Source organism: Acanthaster planci, linkage group LG17 (genome assembly GCF_054643075.1).
Source record: "Acanthaster planci isolate LZ-2023a linkage group LG17, COTS_SCS, whole genome shotgun sequence".
Lineage (NCBI taxonomy): Eukaryota > Metazoa > Echinodermata > Asteroidea > Valvatida > Acanthasteridae > Acanthaster > Acanthaster planci.
In genome coordinates, this window is record NC_141793.1 from 4,693,996 (window position 1) to 4,702,259 (window position 8,264).

Genomic DNA, 8,264 nt, shown 5'->3' on the forward strand with positions numbered 1-8,264 from the left:
AGGTTGGGGCTGCTCTGCATGCATTGAGCCTGTGATAACTGAAAGGGTTGTCACCTTTCGCTGTCCCAAATCCTCTTCCCGCAGTAGAACAAACTGGGTGTCTCCCGGTTTCTTGACCTGCAGGGCGAATTCCACGTCCAGCGGAGCGGGTTTCTCAGCGGTACCCGCGGGAGTGGTGGCAGATGTTGGCAACAGCCTGAAACTGATGGCTCGGACAGTCACGCGTCTGGGGAATATACTATCTAGGCTGGGTTTGGCTTCTGTGGCCTCGGTGATCGGAAGGTTTGTGAACTGGAAGGATCCCGCACTACCATCTAGCAAGTCCAAGCCCTGACTGTTGGCATCGGAGAGAAGTCTGGACTCACCCTCCATGGGATCCAGACAGTAACCTGACATGAAATCGTGAAAGAGATTCCTTGAAGTTGACGTATAAGCCAATGGGGAAAGAAAGCTTCACGAGTAGGAGGCTTGAGTGTTGAGACCTGTCTAACATTTCTCCTGAATTTCAAATCTGGAAGTGTAATCAGTTACAGATTCTCCACGTTTAGATGGCTTTACCTGGTGTTGTAGATGGTGGAGGAGTGGTGGTGACGACAGTTGTGGTGACAGTGCTGCTTCTTGTCGTTGGCTGAGTTGTAGAGTATTCTGTCAAGAATGATTGGTTTGGATGTCAGCAAGAGTAACGCTTTGAAATTTGACACTTTGGCAAGGAAGAATTCTTTCTGCATTTCTGAGGAGGAGCCGTGCCATGGCTGAAGAGCCTGAAACACTAATGATGACGTCGGAGATAGATTGCATGAGGGTTTTGAAGGCGCAAGTCAAAAACAGTAACGTCTTTCGAAACCTACCTTTGATGCATCCCAATACATGTTGCTCAAATGTTGTTGCGTCGGGATCACTGACATCTCTGAATTCTATGCGTAATTCGCTAATGCCATCTAGAGTGCCTTCGTCCTCTGGCAGCAGCTTGGTTGCTGGTTGATTTCCCTCGAGAGGAATGGTTATCAGCTGCAGAAGAGGGGAGGGGATGCTCGTGAAATTCTGAGCCAGCATTGTGTACAAATGAAGCCGGGTAGCAACTTTCTGTGATTTCAAATGTTTGACTAGAGGATCTGGAGCAATGAGAATGGTCTTGTCTGTGGACTGCACTTACTTTGGTAGCATTGGTGGAATCGTCAGTCAGTGGAGTGAAACTGGTGTCTCCCGGTTTCTTCGTCAGCAATGCGATGGTGACTTGAACCGACTTCTCTTGTGCAACAGACTTTGGCGTGGTTGCAGTCGTTACTGGTTGGCTCGGTGCACTCGTTGATTGAGGCGGACGCATGGTCATGCGCAGTGCTGTAATTCTGACGGGTTGGCGGAATTTGCGCTCCACACTGGCAACATCACTGGAGCTTGGGTCGATTGGTAAGTCGGTAATGGTCAAGTAGGAAGTCACCTGATCGATAGTAAGTGCCCCGACTGGCGTTACCTCCGATTCAAGTCCTCTTTCTCCATCCATGGGCTCAAGGCAGTATCCTGAATCGCCAAAACATGGGGTAAAGGCCGGTTTAATGCTTTTGGAGTGAAAGCCTTGGTGTTGAAATCTCTTTGTCTTTGAAGAGGGACGGAAATGTAGAACGGCTAAAGTACTCGACTTGAAAGGCTGAGAAAAATCCTTTCTGTTGCATTTACCTGGAGTAGTTGACATTTCTGATGATGTTGTTGTGGAGGTGGTTGTTTCTTCACTGACAGTGGTTGTCGGTGTCGTGACAGTCGTCACTTTGGTTGTCACCTCGGTTGTGGTATATTCTAGGAGAGGGTAAAAATGAAACTGTTAATTCTCCTGGCATCGTGAGCTGAGTCAGGAAAAGGGTTCGGCTTTGCAGACACAGTCATTGTTGGCTTTGAAAGAGGTAAAGGGACAGCCCACCTTCTGAACACCCGAAGATGTGCAATTCCAGTCTTGCCGATTGAGCCCCCGTAACGGTTTGGAACTCAATGCGCAGTTGAACGATGCCTTCAAGGCTCTCGTCGTCAATCGGCAGAAGCAATCTCTTAGGCCGTTCGTCGTCAAGGCTGGCTTGGAAGATCTAGGCAATAATAGCAGGGAAAGCGTAGGTTGAACGTGGCTGTTAGGAAATGGAAAAGGAACACCTTTTGGATTCAAAGGTTGGGGCTGGTCTGCATGCATTGAGCCTGTGATAACTGAAAGGGTTGTCACCTTTCGCTGTGCCGAATCCTCTTCCCTCAGTAGAACAAACTGGGTGTCTCCCGGTTTCTTGACCTGCAGGGCGAATTCCACGTCCAGTGGAGCGGGTTTCTCAGCGGTACCCGCGGGAGTGGTGGCAGATGTTGGCAACAGCCTGAAACTGATGGCTCGGACAGTCACGCGTCTGGGGAATATACTATCTAGGCTGGGTTTGGCTTCTGTGGCGTCGGTGATCGGAAGGTTTGTGAACTGGAAGGATCCCGCACTACCATCTAGCAAGTCCAAGCCCTGACTGTTGGCATCGGAGAGAAGTCTGGACTCACCCTCCATGGGATCCAGACAGTAACCTGACATGAAATCGTGAAAGAGATTCCTTGAAGTTCACGTATAAGCTGATGGGGAAAGAAAGCTTCACGAGTAGGAGGCTTGGGTGTTGAGACCTGTCTGACATTTCTCTGGAATTTGAAATCTGGAAGTGTAATCAGTTATAGCCCTGACCGTTGGCATCGGAGAGAAGTCTGGAATCGCCCTCCATTGGATCGAGACAGTAGCCTGCCATGAAAAACGATGTTATTCGGAGGATCGGGATTCTAGAGTTGTTCACCACAATCCTTGGCCAGGCTAATACAGAGGAATGGTGGAATTTATTAGGGTTGAATTAGTTCTTTTTACCTGGAGTTGATGAGCGAGGAGACGTTGTCGTCAGAGTTGATTTTGAAATGGTGGTTTTGGTCGCTGGTTCTGTTTTTGAATATCCTTGAGAGAAGAGAATCAAATTAAGTTGAACAAAAGTGGATAGAATCTTGTTCCTTTGAAAGAAAAGGGCTGATGTGGAATTTTTTCTTCCATTTTTCAGTCTTTGATATGAGCGCCTCTTACAGTTGGGAATGTATTTGTGGAGAAGTTTTCTTATTTTTGATTTGATTTGCTTTATTGTGTTAATTTTTGCAATCAGTATATTATTACCAATGTTTTGCTTGTATTCCTTTGATAATCCAGAGCAATGAAGTATTTCTTATGGCATGCAAGGAAACAAAAAATCGGAAAATATAACCTGTTTGCTTGTATATCATTTTTTGGAACCCTGACTTGGTAATTGCAGGTAATGGAAAAGTCCCTTATCTGATAAACGTGATTACATAATTCAGCAAGTTCAACTAGAAACATAAAGTTTATAATGTATCTACAGATGATCGGCAAAGAGTGTTTATCAGAAATATTTGTATCAATTAATATTGTCCACACATTTATACTTACGAGAGCGCATTGGTTGTGTGGTTGTTTCAATTTGAGAACCTCCTGGAGGACCTGCATCAGTGAAAGTGTGAATAATTTAAACTATAAAAATTTCCAAGCTTTTCCGTAGGAGTTGATAATTCTCAATAAAATGCCATTGCACTTTAACGTGTATTTGGAGTTTTGATAAGTACATGTGACTGTGCGCTTAGCCTGAAGTTTGAAATCGGGAGAACAATTTGTGAAGTAGCATTTTTGAGTTACAAACATTCTACATCTCATACATTCAACTTATTATAAAAGCATTGATATTACTATGAAACTTTATATGCTTATTCCAGTTGTATAGAAATTTAATTCTAACATCTCTTTTTAGTTCGTCAATAGTCTTAAATTCAAATTTTGGTTGATGAAACATTTTTTTCGAACAAAAAATGTTAGGATTTGAAACTCCTTCTAGACTTATCTGATAAAGATATGCTATCCATCAGAAACTACAAAACTAAATCTGTGTTAGTAAATTTGTTTTTGTGTGTCCGTGTATAGACATAAACAAAACTAACTGCTGTAGCAAGTACAAATTTAGGGAACATTCGTTATAAGAGGAATTTGGTTTCATCAGTCGTCAATACATAGGAGAACGTGTTGGCTTTACAGTTGTTGGAAGTTCTGAGTCTCCTGGGGGACCGATTTAATAAATGCATTAAGATGGACAAAATTATTTTCACAACATTTTTTATTTGAATAACTCAACAGTGATGATTGATGTAATCTTCTGTTGTCGATATTTCTGCATGGTGTAAAGTGGTGAATTATAAGAAATTCTCAACTATTAGTCTAAACAACAAACACTCTTATACACGTGTTTGTCACTTGTGTCATATAAAATGTGTTCAATGTAAAACCTATGTACATGGTTCGATGATAAACACTATTAAACCTCTGTTGAATTAAGTTCACAGTACTGAATCATCCAAATCCATTATGATTTCTGACACAAATCCTACGGATTTGGATAAAATCAACAATTGTAAATTTCTACGTACGAGAACGAATAGGCTTCGTAGTTGTTTTAACCTCAGAACCACCAGGGGGACCTGATCACAAAAAAGACAAAGGACATTCTCAGTAGTAATCTGATTGTAAATTATTCATTGAATTCAAACACAGTAAACAGTTTGGAATATTGTTATCTTACATTCTGGAACCCTCCAAACCAGATCAACATAAAAGCTAGGTAATATCTATTCCCAGAAAACTTTGCAATCAAAATTATTACCTCGTTTAGATTGTGTAGTTGAAATTTCTGATGTAGCTCTCAAAGTTGTTATCTCTTCACTAACAGCTGTTGATGTCGTGAAAGTTGTCATATTTGTTGTCATATGGGTTGTTGTATATGCTGGGAGAAGATAAAATAATACTTTGTTAATAATTGTGCCATCGTGAACTGTGCAGAAAAGGATTCAGTGTTCAAGACAAAACAGGCATTATTTCCTTGGAAAGAGGTGAACGAACGGCCCACCTTCTGAACACCCGAAGATGTGCAATTCCAGTCTTGCCGATTGAGCCCCCGTAACGGTTTGGAACTCGATGCGCAGTTGAACGATGCCCTCAAGGCTCTCGTCGTCAATCGGCAGAAGCAATCTCTTAGGCCGTTCGTCGTCAAGGCTGGCTTGGAAGATCTAGGCAATAATAGCAGGGAAAGCGTAGGTTGAACCTGGCTGTTAGGAAATGGAAAAGGAACACCTTTTGGATGCAAAGGCTGGGGCTGCTCTGCATGCATTGAGCCTGTGATTACTGAAAGGATTGTCACCTTTCGCTGTGCCGAATCCTCTTCCCACAGTAGAACAAACTGGGTGTCTCCCGGTTTCTTGACCTGCAGGGCGAATTCCACGTCCAGCGGAGCGGGTTTCTCAGCGGTACCCGCGGGAGTGGTGGCAGATGTTGGCAACAGCCTGAAACTGATGGCTCGGACAGTCACACGTCTGGGGAATATACTATCTAGGCTGGGTTTCACTTCTGTGGCCTCGGTGATCGGAAGGTTTGTGAACTGGAAGGATCCCGCACTACCATCTAGCAAGTCCAAGCCCTGACTGTTGGCATCGGAGAGAAGTCTGGACTCACCCTCCATGGGATCCAGACAGTAACCTGACATGAAATCGTGAAAGAGATTCCTTGAAGTTCACGTATAAGCCGATGGGGAAAGAAAGCTTCACGAGTAGGAGGCTTGCGTGTTGAGACCTGTCTAACATTTCTCCTGAATTTCAAATCTGGAAGTGTAATCAGTTACAGATTCTCCACGTTTAGATCGCTTTACCTGGTGTTGTAGATGGTGGAGAAGTGGTGGTGACGACAGTTGTGCTGACAGTGCTGCTTCTTGTCGTTGGCTGAGTTGTAGAGTATTCTGTCAAGAATGATTGGTTTGGATGTCAGCAAGAGTAACGCTTTGAAATTTGACACTTTGGCAAGGAAGAATTCTTTCTGCATTTCTGAGGAGGAGCCGTGCCATGGCTGAAGAGCCTGAAACACTAATGATGACGTCGGAGATAGATTGAATGACGGTTTTGAAGGCGCAAGTCAAAAACAGTAACGTCTTTGGAAACCTACCTTTGATGCATCCCAATACATGTTGCTCAAATGTTGTTGCGTCGGGATCACTGACATCTCTGAATTCTATGCGTAATTCGCTAATGCCATCTAGAGTGCCTTCGTCCTCTGGCAGCAGCTTGGTTGCTGGTTGATTTCCCTCGAGAGGAATGGTTATCAGCTGCAGAAGAGGGGAGGGGATGCTCGTGAAATTCTGAGCCAGCATTGGTACAAATGAAGCCGGGTAGCAACTTTCTGTGATTTCAAATGTTTGACTAGAGGATCTGGAGCAATGAGAATGGTCTTGTCTGTGGACTGCACTTACTTTGGTGGCATTGGTGGAATCGTCAGTCAGTGGAGTGAAACTGGTGTCTCCCGGTTTCTTCGTCAGCAATGCGACGGTGACTTGAACCGACTTCTCTTGTGCAACAGACTTTGGCGTGGTTGCAGTCGTTACTGGTTGGCTCGGTGCACTCGTTGATTGAGGCAGACGCATGGTCATGCGCAGTGCTGTGATTCTGACGGGTTGGCGGAATTTGCGCTCCACACTGGCAACATCACTCGAGCTCGGGTCGACTGAGAGGTCGGTAATGGTCAAGTAGGAAGTCACCTGATCGATAGTAAGTGCCCCGACTGGCGTTACCTCCGATTCAAGTCCTCTTTCTCCATCCATGGGCTCAAGGCAGTATCCTGAATCGCCAAAACATGGGGTAAAGGCCGGTTTAATACTTCTGGAGTGAAAGCCTTGGTGTTGAAATCTCTTTGTCTTTGGAGAGGCACGGAAATGTAGAACGGCTAAAGTACTCGACTTGAAAGACTCAGACAAATCGTTTCTGTTGCATTTACCTGGAGTAGTTGACATTTCTGATGATGTTGTTCTGGAAGTGGTTGTTTCTTCGCTAACAGTCGTTGTCGGTGTCGTGACAGTGGTCACTTTGGTTGTCACCTCGGTTGTGGTATATTCTAGGAGAGGATGAAAATGAAACTGTTAATTCTCCTGGCATCGTGAGCTGAGTCAGGAAAAGGGTTCGGTTTTGCAGACACAGTTACTGTTGGCTTTGAAAGCGGTAAAGGGACAGCCCACCTTCTGAACACCCGAAGATGTGCAATTCCAGTCTTGCCGATTGAGCCCCCGTAACGGTTTGGAACTCGATGCGCAGTTGAACGATGCCCTCAAGGCTCTCGTCGTCAATCGGCAGAAGCAATCTCTTAGGCCGTTCGTCGTCAAGGCTGGCTTGGAAGATCTAGGCAATAATAGCAGGGAAAGCGTAGGTTGAACCTGGCTGTTAGGAAATGGAAAAGGAACACCTTTTGGATTCAAAGGTTGGGGCTGCTCTGCATGCATTGAGCCTGTGATTACTGAAAGGGTTGTCACCTTTCGCTGTGCCGAATCCTCTTCCCGCAGTAGAACAAACTGGGTGTCTCCCGGTTTCTTGACCTGCAGGGCGAATTCCACGTCCAGCGGAGCGGGTTTCTCAGCGGTACCCGCGGGAGTGGTGGCAGATGTTGGCAACAGCCTGAAACTGATGGCTCGGACAGTCACGCGTCTGGGGAATATACTATCTAGGCTGGGTTTCACTTCTGTGGCCTCGGTGATCGGAAGGTTTGTGAACTGGAAGGATCCCGCACTACCATCTAGCAAGTCCAAGCCCTGACTGTTGGCATCGGAGAGAAGTCTGGACTCACCCTCCATGGGATCCAGACAGTAACCTGACATGAAATCGTGAAAGAGATTCCTTGAAGTTCACGTATAAGCCGATGGGGAAAGAAAGCTTCACGAGTAGGAGGCTTGCGTGTTGAGACCTGTCTAACATTTCTCCTGAATTTCAAATCTGGAAGTGTAATCAGTTACAGATTTTCCACGTTTAGATGGCTTTACCTGGTGTTGTAGATGGTGGAGGAGTGGTGGTGACGACAGTTGTGCTGACAGTGCTGCTTCTTGTCGTTGGCTGAGTTGTAGAGTATTCTGTCAAGAATGATTGGTTTGGATGTCAGCAAGAGTAACGCTTTGAAATTTGACACTTTGGCAAGGAAGAATTCTTTCTGCATTTCTGAGGAGGAGCCGTGCCATGGCTGAAGAGCCTGAAACACTAATGATGACGTCGGAGATAGATTGAATGACGGTTTTGAAGGCGCAAGTCAAAAACAGTAACGTCTTTGGAAACCTACCTTTGATGCATCCCAATACATGTTGCTCAAATGTTGTTGCGTCGGGATCACTGACATCTCTGAATTCTATGCGTAATTCGCT

At 45.1% G+C, this 8,264-nt stretch overlaps 1 long non-coding RNA gene across 1 annotated transcript; it reads right to left on the minus strand.

Annotated features, from left to right (window-relative positions):
• Positions 1 to 2,861: 2,861 nt before the first annotated feature.
• Positions 2,862 to 4,822, minus strand: LOC147796296 (uncharacterized). The gene is made up of 4 exons (XR_015428116.1): positions 4,707 to 4,822; positions 4,474 to 4,524; positions 3,449 to 3,499; positions 2,862 to 2,947 (listed from the first exon to the last, which is right to left on the minus strand). It is a non-coding gene; the product is annotated as an uncharacterized LOC147796296 (long non-coding RNA).
• Between the last annotated feature and the right edge of the window lie 3,442 nt (positions 4,823 to 8,264).